General features: G+C 39.2%; 1 protein-coding gene across 1 annotated transcript in view; it reads left to right on the top strand.

The window, feature by feature from the left end:
* Nucleotides 1-13,588, top strand: part of PXDNL (peroxidasin like) — a 479,632-nt gene that overhangs the window by 52,052 nt on the left and 413,992 nt on the right. The gene's annotated exons all lie outside the window — the stretch shown is intronic.

Here is a 13,588-nt window from a genome sequence, read left to right on the forward strand (position 1 = left end):
AGGTGACACTGAGTTTCCAAATCTGCCAGGATTCATAGGTTGTAGCAGTGGCAACACTGGAGAAAGTCACTGCTTTGTTGCTCAGGGAGGATTAGAGCTGTGGAAATTTGTAGGTAAGAGAAAGCACAAGCACATGAACTGGCTGTATGAGTCCATTTTTACACTTCTGTGGAGACCTGCCTGAGACTGGGTGATTTATAAAGGAAAGAGATTTAATTGACTCACAGTTCTGCATGGCTGGGGAGGCCTCAGAAACTTACAGTCATGGCAGAAAGTGAACGGAAAGCAAGGCACCTTCTTCACAAGGTGGCAGGAAGGAGAATGCATCTGGGAGGAACTACCAAACGTTTATAAAACCATCAGATCTCGTGAGAACTCACTATCACGAGAACAGCATAAGGAAAACCACCACCATGATCCAATTATCTCCAGTAGGTCTCGCCCTTGACACATGAGGATTATGGGGATTATAATTCAAGATGAGATTTGGGTGGGACACAAAGCTTAACCATATCACTTGTCAAATCCCTTCGCTCAGATAGCGTGAAATAGCATTCTAATTCTTGCAAAGTATTTTTTCCATGTAGTGTTGAACATCTATTTCCTTGCATTTCTTTATGAACCAAATATGGTTGGGAATTACTCATACATTAGCATGGAATTTGTGGTACTTGCACATGGTGGCTAAGGAATATTAGACAATTCATCTTATTATTAAATTCACAATATTCTTATATTCATATATATGTATGTTTAGCTATAATATGTGTGAGGTGGTGACTCCACCGGTGGCTAGGAAGACCTTGAAAGTTTAATTACAAATAGCTTTACTTTTGTAAAAACATTTAATAAGATGTAATTAAATCTTCATAAGAAAAAGATTTTAGTTTAATTTCAATAAATTTGATTTAAAATTTGACATTATTATTTACATTTGCCTTTAATTTTAAGGTAGTTTATATTATTAAAAAAACTTTTCAAAGTACATGAAAAATATGTTCAGTTTTTTATGTTTAACTGGTATTTTCATGAGAATATATTCAAATTTTGTAGTCTTTGGATACAATTACATTTTTAAAATTTCTTTAGATCACTAAGAATAAGTTCATGTCAAGATGGGGCTAGAAATAGAAGACAAAAATAGAGCTCAGAAAAGGGGCGGAAGCAGCAGAAAAAAACCAAAGAAATTCAGAGGCAATCTGCTTACATTTTTAAATTCCTGAAACAATGAAAGAAAGAGTAGACTTCTGTCAAGCATGACCCATATAAAATTTGCAAAGAGTACATAACACATTTTTCAGATTTAGTTACTGATCAAAGTAATAAAAACAAGCCAATTGGACATTGCAGATGATTTAGACTTTTGCTACTGGCCATAACAATGGAGATGAGCAAGAAAATTTTTCTCATCATATCCCATGTAATCAGGTCTGATAAACTCCATGAAAGTTTATATTTTTTACTAAGCAAAGGTTGAAATACTGATCAAAATCACAAGAATAAATCACAAAAGTGTTCCCATCTAATTCCCAGCTTAGAAGCAGCAAAGGCAGCTGGGCCAGCTGATAGACAAGGAACGCTGTCCTCCCAGAACCAGCCACGGGTGCAGACGATGGGCACTGAGGAGCCTGCTGTCTTACAGAAACTGATCCTGGAGGGTGCCTTTCAATCCTCGATGTCAGGAGGATTTCTTTCAGAAAACAATCTGATTCAGAATAATGACTGCAATTTTTCACTGGATGGAAAACAAGTCTAGAGGAATTGACCCTTATTTTAAGTTTAAAGATAGTATATCCTTGTTACTACTGTTACATGTTTTATGGCCAATCTTCAAGACCACCTCTGGGCAATGAAGTTATTTGTGATAGAAGCACTTAGGTTCTTGATTAAATGAATATTAAAAAAAATCACTATCAGAGAAAAGTATACCTGATACAATGACTAGAACTGAAAAATTATGAACAAATAGCAAAACAATTAGTACTATTTGACAGAAAGAAGTAATTGCCAATATAAAACTTTGGTATGATGTTCTAAACATACAAATATCCAATTTTTAGCCAAACATAATGATGCTTCTTTTGACATTGACTATCCAACATTTCTTGAGAAGAATGGATAGTTTCTAAGTCTAGAAGACATGATTTTGGAATTTGAGGCTAGAATGTCTGAACATGTAGTACAGATTAAAAAAAAAATTAAAACTATCTAGAATGGCAAAATAAAAATGAAATTATCTTTTAATGCATAATGAAGTGAGAGAAAAAAATTACAATAAATCTAAATTGAAAGATATTTCATGTGATACATCTAAAGTAACATAGCTGTAAAGCATAAGGACATTAGAAAAAGGAAATGGAAATATTTGCATTAGTATGAAGCTTCCTGTACAAATAATTCCAAACCTAATGTATATAGATACTATTTTCTCACCATTATATACTGAGATGTCTTAATTATAGGTTTTCTATGAAATATTTCGGCAAAGAAAAATTTGAAAAAATTTGGAAGTATTGTATAGGTTCAGGCATTTCTTTTTCTTTCTCTCTTTCTCTTTCTTTCTTTCTTTTTTTTTTTTTTTCCTGTGACAGGGTCTCACTGTGTCACCCAGTCTGGAGTGCAGTCATGCTATCTGGACTCACTGCAACTTCTGCCTGCTGGGCGGAAGCCATTCTTCCACCTCAGCCTCATGAGTAGCAGAGATGGCAGGTGCACCATCTTGCCCAGCTAATATTTGTATGTTTTGCAGAGATGGTATTTTGCCTTGTTTCCCAGGATGGTCTCGAACTCCTGACCTCAAGTGATCTGCCCACCATGGCCTCCCAAAGTGCTGGGATGACAGGGATGAGCCACTGCACCTGGTTGAATTCAGATTTTTTTTAAGAGACGGTGCGATTTATAATACATGTGATACTCATGTATATGATACATTTAAAAATATTGTAGTTTTTTCATAGGATAATGATAATTTTATTTGCAACCTGTCCTTAGAATTTCTAATTCCATTGAAAGCAATAGCAAAAACCGCAATTACTTTTGCACCAACCTAATATATGTAAAATCTATTTTTTTCTGAGTCTAAATGTCGCCTAAAAATAAAGAATTTTATTGACAGTTGCTGCTGACTTAGCAGAATGAAATTTCTCTATACTGAAATAAACTACAGTGACTCAAGAAAGATGGCCTAATTTTAGCATTACCCTCAACAGAAGAAAATTACATGGAAAATTTTGACTGTGAACACACAATTAGTGATTTTGTTAATAAAAAGGTAAAAGATAAATTTTATGAAATATATAGATGAACATTTATGAGTTATGTGTGTCTTGATTTTCTTATTCATCTACCATCACAGCACATCATAGGGACATCTCAAAACTGGGTAATAGGCCGAGCATGGTGGCTAATGCCTGAAACCCGAGCACTTTGGGAGGCCGAGGCAGGTGGGTCACCTGAGGTCAGGAGTTTGAGACCAGCCTGCAACATGGCAAAACCCGTCTCTACTAAAAATACAAAAATTAGTCGAGTGTGGTGCTGGGAGCCTGTAATCCCAGCTACTCAGGAGGCTGAGGCAGGAGAATTGCTTGAACCCAGGAGGTGGGGATTGCAGTGAGCCAACATAGTGCCCCTGCACTCCAGCCTGGGTGACAACAGCGAGACTCTGTCTCAAATAAAAAAAAAATCATTCTATTCCATCATCATGAATATATGACCATGACTATACCATTTTAACATTTTATCGTGATGAAGGTATGCGTCTCAAGATAGGAGAATAGAACATATTTTATTTACAGTTTAATTTACTACATTTCACTGTTTAGATGTATGGGATGGGGCCCATTTGTCCTTTTGTTCAGACTCTACAGATGTTAGAGGCCAGCCTGAATGGTGGAACTTCCATCATTCCCTGTGTTCTCTCTTGTATTCTCTAGTAACTTGTGCAGAGTAAGCATTTAATAACTGTTTGCAGTGCAGGGTGCCGTGGCTCACACCTGTAATCCCAGTCTCAGGCAGGAGGATCCCGTGAGGCCAGGAGTTTGAGGCCAGTATAGGCCACCTGGTGAGACCGCATCTCCAAAAAACATTTTTTTTAAACGCTGAATGAACAAATATTGCCTTCTCCTACTTCTCTAAAAACTACTTGTTAAAAATGACCTGTCAGAAATGACTTGACTTTTGGCCGGGTGCAGTGGCTCATGCCTGTAATCCCAGCACTTTGGGAGGCCAAGGCGGGCAGATCATGAGGTCAGGAGATTGAGACCATCCTAGCTAACATGGTGAAACCCCATCTCTACTAAAAATACAAAAAATTAGCCGGGCGTGGTGGCGGGCGCCTGTAATCCCAGCTACTAGGGAGGCTGAGGCAGGAGAATGGCATGAACCCAGGAGGCAGAGCTTGCAGTGAGCCGAGATCGCGCCACTGGACTCCAGCCTGGGTGACAGAGCGAGACTCCGTCTCAAAAAAAAAAAAAAAAAAAAAAAAAGAAATTACTTTCAAGGCCTGGATGAACTAGCTCATTCTCAGGGAAGCCTTTTTTATTACCTTCAGCCAGAAGCCATGGCTTCTCCCCTGCCCTTGGTCTTCTCATCGGGGCTGTGTCCTATGGTGTGTTTCTTTTGTGTGCTCTCAGCACCACCCGCAATGGGATCAACAGCCCCTGAGGGCACATAAAACCACACTTCCCAGTGCTCACAGGATTTGGCACCTGGGTATTCATTACATTTTTTTTCACTGACAATCTACATTTTTAAAGATTAGTATGAATAAATTCCTATAGTAAAATCCTCTTCCCTCCACATATGTGAAATAAGAACTTCCGCTTTTATCTTGTTGCATCTGGGCTTTGAAAGTCATTTCGTAGCCTTGTATTAAATACACATATAACAAACATTGTACATTTTCTGAGACTGAGAATAGTTTTGACAAAACTTTCTGTATAAATCCTTGGGGCTTGTTATCAAAATAGCTAAGAGAAAAATGTAGAAATAAGCTTCGGGTCTCCGGTGGCTTGATAATCGAGATACGTAATTTCAGGGCCAGAGGCATATTAATCGGTTGAGATTAAGTGAGACTTTCATCAAATCAAACAAAGGAATGCCCACTGTGTGTAAGGAGCCAAGCTGCAGTCTAGCCAGGCTGTGGGTCAATATCTCTGAGCCTTGCTGATTTAATTGTACATCTGCTTTTGGAACCACCTTTGCCCTGTTTGCTGTAGATGATCAGCTTTCATCTGCTGTAATTTCCTCATCAAGGTTTATTCCCTGTTATGTACTTGATTTCTTTTTCCTTTTCCTTCCTTGTAAAGGAATATTCCCAATATGACCTCAGCTGAATTTCTCTCTGTTATTTTTATTCTGCTTGCTTCAGGCAAAAAAAAACCAATGAACCTTTTAGTGTGAGATGCACAGATTAAAGTACTTCATTGAGTTCCTGTTTAAGGATGATCATGCGATACTATGGATCAGAATGAACACATAAAAAGATACTCTTCTTTTTTGATTAAAAGGCAATTCCAAATGAAATTACGTCAGTTTATGAGCACTTGAAATACATTCTCATCTTCCAACTGGTAGAAATAAGGGATTATTATAATTCTTGTGGCTCTCTACTCTTTCCTTCAGGACACTCTTTGTTAAGGATTCTGCCTGGTATTCGTCAATCATCTCCCACCTGGGAAATCATATGACAGTAGCTTAAACAGGGAAATGAGGGAGTCATATTCAAAAATACCTCTTTTTTTTTTGTCTTAAATAGTCAGTAGCACATTATGGCTTTGGATAAATTGAAATGGACAATGGAAAGGGGAATTTAATTTCTCCAGAAACTATATTCCCTGTTAAATGTTACACAATCAAGAGAAATCCATTTGTAGGACAAATCTGTGCCCTGAATAATAATTGTGCTATTCCATATTTACTGTTCCATTGTAAATGGCCAAATATTCACTGATGTGCAGGATGAATGGCACCGGTTGGAGGCAGCCGCATGTTGGCAGTTGCCGCGAAGGCTTTTCCCAGGACTCTGGCAGACACCTTGGTCTTGATCTGAGACATCACAGCCACCCGATTTGTAGACATTTGTGCCCCTGGGTATGCCCCACGGCTGCTCATTCTCTGTGAGCAGACTTTATAATGTGGAAAGTGTTCACAAGGAGCTGAGAGGTGACCACCAAATTAACTTCCATCTGCCGTCAAAGTCAAGATATTTCCTTCAATGCCAAACAGATTCCCTAGGGTATAACTTGATGCTTTCTTATATACAAATATCACTAAAGGCATGAACAGTAATTTTAAATAAGATGGGCATTGGGAAAATGAACGATGAGGACAGTACACCTTACTGTGCAGGTGTGGGCACACCCAAACCCACCCCACATCCTTTAGTCAAGAGATTGTAGGTGACAGAGGTTCATGATGCTGGCATACATGATCTGTATTAAATAGCCCTTCTGTGGCAGGCCAGGTCTCACTAACATAGGCCTCCATAGCAACTGTTTCAGCACTGACTGAGTGGTTAAATATTAAAAGCTGAGAGAGCCAGTGCCCTTATACAAAGGCTGGAATGTAACAAAAGCCCACCAAGAGTCTTGCATAGGCCTTTCATGGGCCTTAAAGCATGACAAAATAATGAAGGAATTCTGAACAGGACCCATTTAGGATTAAACAAGTTTTATTGGGGGTCTGAAGAAACTCCCCAGGCCTCCACAAACAAGATTATTAGGGGTCCAAAAGAGCTCCCCAAACCTCTGTGATTTAACAGGAGACAAGATAAGGGTAATCACCCCAGCACCTGGACCCATTGAATTTAAGTAAATTTACTGAGGCTCCAGAGAAATGTCTTCAGGACTCAGACCTTAGTTATAGAGTAAAAGAAATTAATCACTTATTTGTTTAGATGAATGCACACTTACAGGTAGACATATAGTTTAGAACGTGTATAAGCCCTGGAAAACTTTGTAATTTTGAGTTGGTCTAGTGACAATTTCCAGGTCTTCTCCTTGTAACTGGTGGCAGAAATAAAAACTCTTTTCCTCCCCAGTTCATCTGCATCTTGTTATTGGGCCACGAGAAATAGCAGCCCAACCCTCAGTTTGTTCCGGGAACACTATGCCTGAGTTGAAGTACAGAAATGTTTCTCTTAGCTGATAAAGAGGGGAAATTAGAAGGAAAGCACAATCTTACAAGAATTTACTTTTCTAAACGTTTATTTTCTTTTAGGATTATTGAGGACTGGATAGAATTATGAGGAAGTCAGAAAGAAAAAGTATTAAAGCACACATCTGTTTCCCACGCCAGCCCCAGCTTCTTATAGTTTGTTCACTGTGGAATCTGGGCATGATCAGATGGCATGCTTGGAGGACTTAGTTTTTAACGAGACCAAATATTCTAATGCAAATTCCCTTTTTTCTGCTGAGACCTTTCGAATCTATGGTGACTTAGGGTCAGACAAAGTCAGCTAATATCTGAAGTAATTGTGTGAAATATCAGAGAAAACATGAGCTCCAGCATAGTGTAAAATAAACATGCCAATTCATTTATTCATTTGTCATGGAGAAGTCATGGATTGGAAGTGGTGGTAAAATTTTAGAACAAAATAAAAGATAGTTTGATAGGGACAAAGTGTGTAAAGGAATTACTCAAAAATTAAGATTTAATAGTATTTGATCTTAAAAGCATGATCTTTAATAGTGATATATGTCAATAGAGTCTCATGTCATTGTAAATTATATTTTATCAGTAATTTTGAGCTTTCAGATAATTAAGATTAGAGCAGATCTGCTTACATATTTAGCCTTGTATGACTGAGCATTTTGTTACCCAGAACATGTTGATATGACCTATGATGAAGTCTCTCAATTTTTCTTGGCAAAATAAGAGCAATGATATTTATTTTTTGAAAAATCTTTGCAACTGTCTGAAAGCACTTTTCCTCTATAAAGACTAAAACTTTAAAAAAAAAAACTGGTATTTTCTCTGGATAGACTTTGTATTTTTTACCTGCCTCAGCAGAAAATTAAAAACTACCAAAGCATTTGTAACTTTTGTCCCTAGCTAGGGAAGGGTTCTTTGTCTAAACTGTTTACAACCATCCCTCCTTCTCCATGGAGGATACATGGCAAGGCCCCCAGTGGATGCCTGAAACCATGGATAGTACTGAACCCTATATGTACTATTTCTTCCTATACGTACATACCTATGACAAAGTTTAATTTATAAACTAGGAACAGTAGATATTAACAATATTTGGCTTGAAGAAAAGGACTTTCAGGTATGTTTGATAACTGGTAGGGTAATAAATAAGAGACCATCATCTCCTGCCATCTGGAACTAAAGAAAGATTTACAAAGAGCCCTTGCTTAAATGTTATCCTGGGTTTACACTTATTGTCAGATAATACAGTCATGTGCCACATAATGACGTTTTGGTCAATGATGGACAGTGTATATGACGGTGGTCCCATATGATTATTATGCAGCTGAAAATTTCCTATCACTGTCATAGCTGTCTTACTGCCATAGAGCAATGCATTACGCAGGTGTTTGTGGTGATGTTGGTATAAATGAACCTACTCAAGAAGAACCTCAGACAGATCCTTCAGGAGGTATCAAGAAGGAGGCGTTGTTATCATAGAGATGACAGCTCCATGCGTGTTTTTGCCCCTGAGGACCTTCCAGTGGGATATGATGTGGAGGTGGAAGACAGTGATATTGATGATCCTGACCCTGTGCAGGCCTGGGATAATGTGTGTGTCTGTGTCTTAGTTTTTAACAAAAAAGTTTAAAAAGAAAAAAAAAATTTAAAAAGCTTGTAAATAAGGATATAAAAATTTTTTTGTGCAGCTGTACAATGTGTTTGTGTTTTAAGCTAAGTGTTACAAAAGGATAGAAATGTGGAAAAAAATAAAAACTTTCTAAAGTAAAAATGTTATATAAGCTAAGGTTAATTTTTGTTGAAGAAAGAAAATTTTTAAAAATAAATTTAGTGGACTGGGCCTGGTGGCTCATGCCTGTAATCTCAGCACTTTGGGAGGCCGAGGTGGGAGGATCACAAGGTCAGGAGATCGAAACCATGCTGGCCAACATGGTGAAACCCCGTGTCTACTAAAAATACAAAAATTAGCTGGGCATGGTGGTGCATGCCTGTAATCCCAGCTACTCAGGAGGCTGAGGCAGGAGAATCGCTTGAACCAGGAAGTTGGAGGTTGCAGTGAGCCGAGATCACGCCACTGCACTCCAGCCTGGCAACAGAGTAAGACTTCGTCTCAAAAATAAATAAATAAATAAAATAAGTTTAGTGTAGCTGAAGTGTTCAGTGTTAATGAAGTCTACAGTAGTGTACAGTAATGTCCTAGGCCTTCACATTCACTCACCCCTCAATCATTGACTCACGCTGAGCAACTTCTATCCTGCAATCTCCATTCAAAGTGAGTGCCCTATGCAGGCGGACCGTTTTTAATCTTCTATGCTATATTTTTACTGTACCTTTTCTATGTTTAGATATGTTTATGTTTAGATATGTTTAAGTATATGTTAACACTATACTTACCATTATGTTTCAGTTGCCTACAGTATTCAGTGCGGTGACACGCTGCACAGGTGTGGATGGGTATACCATATAGCCTAGGAGTGTGGTAGGCTCTACCATCTAGCTTTGTGTAAGGACACTCTATGATGTCTGCACAACATTGAAATCTTCTAAGGACATATTTCTCAGAACATATCCTCGTCGTTAAGTGACCCATGACTATAGATTAGTATCTATTTAAATCTTAAACCTTCCAAGAGTGTCATAGGATGCAGCTTAGAAGATTATTTTTATATAATCATCTGCAGACATTCCTTGAAGTAATTGTACCTCCTTGTATTACATAATTAGTATCAATGAATAATTTAGAGCATGTAATTAATACTGATACCAAAATGTTTAAAATTATTTTTAAAGGAATTCATAACTATTCCTTTTAACTTGATTTTTTCAGGTTTTGGCTAAATTTATCCTATCATACTTAAACTAGTTATGCCTTCAAATTCATAATGAACTCTAAGGAACTTGAAGGAGACAATAGGTAGTTTTAAATAAATTGAGTTTCTTAAATGAAATGCATTCTGCTTATTTTTAGTGCCCTAATTTTGAAAACAAACACTGCACTCTCCCAGTAGTTTTGCAGGTTGTTTCGGACTGATGAGTATTTTAAGGCAGGTTGTTTTGGACTGATGAGTGTTTTCCCCATGAACCAGGGGGAAAGACCCATGGCAGGAGGCTACTAAGGAAGGTAGGGGCTTCTGGACACTTCAGTGGGCCCAGGGGCTCGTGACCTCGTGTCATTCTTTGTCCAGATCCTCAATTCCTTTTTAATTCTATGGTCACTTGTTCATAGTTTTTTAAAATAACTCCTCCTTCACCCCCATGCCCAAACAAACTTTCCAGCTGTTCTTGCTAATCCAGGACAGTGAACCTTGGCCCAGGCAGTGATGCTGTGCTCCAGTTGGGACCGGGTAGCCTGCAGGAATGCAGTGGCACTCAGGAGTGTGCCACCCCGCCTGCCTTTCTGCCCACCCACGATGCAGGGTTTGAGCTGCTCACTGTCTGGGGCAATCCCAGCTCTCCCTCCAAGGGCCCATGTCAATGAACAGAAAGATGATCTCCACTGAGGACAAAACCCTTTCCATCCCCACTTCTGAAACATGCACTAGAAGAAAGAAATTGAACTTATTCAGTTCACCTTATTCATTTGGAGGCAATCTCAAAAAAGTAGGCAAACGTTAATTTGTTATTTAGAGAATCAATTACTGATGCAAACTGACCATGTGTGTGTAAGTCCCCGATGTGTCTTATGATTTGTCACTTAGTAACTTAGCGGCCGCTGTCATATGACTAGGAGGCTTTGAGTTAGAAGCCCTCTGACTGTGTCCTACAGTAACAAACTATTCAAATGAGCTTGAGTAAATTACCTTGCTAATCATTCTCAATATATTAACTCATTTACCACTCACACTCAGATACTTATAGAGGTACTGTTATTGCTGCTATGTATACAAGAGGAAACTGTGACCCAGGGAGGATAAATAACCCTTTTCCATCCTGCCAGCTTGTGTGTGAAGGCTGAGATCAGACCCCAAGGCAGGCTGTTCTCTGAGAATGAGCTCTTACCCTACTCCTGCTATTTTGGAATAAGGTGACTTTTATACACAAACAAATCTTTTATTGCTTCAATGACCAGGTTGAATTCATTAAAACTATGGCCCGGGAATTGACCCAAGTTTGATCCTATTTAGCTAAAAGACAGAGCTAGTGTGACACCAGCTAATTGTACTTGAACTCGTGTCAAGGTGTAGCCTGGAAGTGTTTCTGGACAGCTGGAGCGTTGCCCTAGCTCTGCCACTCCCCTTATTTCCTGGTTCAACTGCTATCCAAAACCCAACTCAGAAAAAGGGCATCAACTTGGACCTCTCCTTGGCATTCCAGGGGAAAATGAGTTTCTTCTTAATCCTTGCTTGCATGCCACATTAAACATGCCACATATTGTTTCTGTCTACATTGTGTTGTGGTTAGTTTGTAATTCTCCACTGTGAGTAAATTAACTCATACTTCTCCCACCCTTCTACATTTTGAGTTGACTTAGAAATACTGGAGAGCAACTGAGTTCACCTGATGGTGGTGGCAAAGATGGCAAAGAGCAATGTAGAAGAATGAAATAGCATTGACAATTAAAAAGAAAAGTGAAGGAGCACAGTGTTTGCCTGCAGCAGTGCATGGTGTGTGTGTCTGGAGTACCCATGTCCAGTGGAAAGGGTGGGCACCAAGAAGGAAGGTTGGATCAGGTCTTTGAGTCTCACAGGGAGAAGCCTGAATTTCATGCTATCAACAAACAAATCTCCATCATGAGTTTTTTTGTTTATAACAAAATATTTTCCATATTAGTCTATAACTTTTGGTTTTTCTTAAAATTTTTGATAGCTTTGTTAACTGTAAAAACAGCACATTTGGCTTGGCACAGTAGCTCATGCTTTAATCCCAGCACTTTGGGATACTGAGGTGGGAGGGTCCCTTGAGCCCACGAGTTCAAGACATGGTCTCGATCTCCTGACCTCGTGATCCACCCACCTTGGCTTCCCAAAGTGTTGGGATTACAGGCGTGAGCCACCGTGCCAGGCCTCCTTCCTTTCTTTTTTTCTCTTTCTCTCTCTTTTCTTTCTTTCTCTCCTTCCTTCCTTTTCTTTCTTCTGCTTCTTTTTCTCTCTTCTTTCTTTCTTTCTTTCTTTCTTTCTTTCTTTCTTTCTTTCTTTTTCTTTTTCTTTCTCTCTCTCTCTCTCTTTCTTTCTTTCCTTCCTTCCTTCTCTTCTTCCCTTCCTTCGTTTCTTTTCTCTCTCTTTTCTTTCTTTCTCTCTTTCTTTCTTTCTTTCTTTCTTTCTTTCTTTCTTCTTTCTTTCTTCTTTTTCTCTTTCTTTTTCTTTCTTTCTCTCTCTCCTTTCTCTCTTTCTCTCCTTCCTTCCTTTCTTTTTTCTTTCCTCTCTTTTTTCTTTCTCTCTTTATCTCCTTCTTCCCTCCCTCCCTTCCTTCCTTCCTTCTTTCCTTCCTTCTTTCCTTCCTCTCTCTCAGCAAAGAGAGAGAGGTTTCAACATTTATTCCAGATATTCCAAACTAACCAAGATAAACATCCTCAAACAAAACAAAAGTAGGGGCTGGGCACTGTGGCTCACACCTGTAATCCCAGCATTTTGGGAGGTCGAGGCTGGTGGATTGCTTGAGGTCAGGAGTTTCAGACCAGCCTGATCAACATGGTCAAACCCTTTCTCTACTAAAAATACAACAATTAGCCGGGCATGGTGGCTCACGCCTGTAATCCCAGCACTTTGGGAGGCCGAGGCGGGTGGATTACCTGAGGTCAGGAGTTCAAGACCAGTCTGGCCAACATGGCAAGACCCCCAACTCTATGAAAAATACAAAAATTAGCCAGGTGTTATGGCAGGCATCTCTAATCCCAGCTACTTGGGAGGCTGAGGCATGAAAATCACTTGAACCCGGGAGGTAGAGGTTGCAGTGAGCTAAGATCATGCCACTGCACTACTCCAGCCTGGGGGACAGAGCGAGACTCTGTCTTAGAAAAAAAAAATAGCCAGGTGTGGTGGCGGGCACTTGTAATCCCAGCTACTTGGGAGGCTGAAGCAGCAGAATAGCTTGAACCCGGGAGGCGGAGGTTACAGTGAGCCGAGATCACGCCACTGTACTCCAGCCTGGGCGACAGAGTGAGACCCTGTCTCAAAAAAACAAAAACAAAAGTAGGGATTATTAAAAGTGGAAGTTACCGCCTTCATTCCATCTTGGCTCTCACGTGGATTTCCAGGTAGTATACTTTTAAAGGCACTTCTTTTGTTTCATTTAATGAGATGGCAAAAGAACTTTAATTTCAAATAAAGTGAGAAGAGCATTTTGTGTGTCCCTTTGCCCTTCTGCAAATTGATAGTGTTGCATAAATACTTTACTGGAACTGAATGACTACCTATTGTTCTACTTATATTTCAGAATTTATTAAATTTTAGGAAACTTTTGATTAAATTATAGATCACCAACAGGCTCCATTGGTTCC

This window comes from Symphalangus syndactylus, chromosome 7 (assembly GCF_028878055.3).
Source record: "Symphalangus syndactylus isolate Jambi chromosome 7, NHGRI_mSymSyn1-v2.1_pri, whole genome shotgun sequence".
Lineage (NCBI taxonomy): Eukaryota > Metazoa > Chordata > Mammalia > Primates > Hylobatidae > Symphalangus > Symphalangus syndactylus.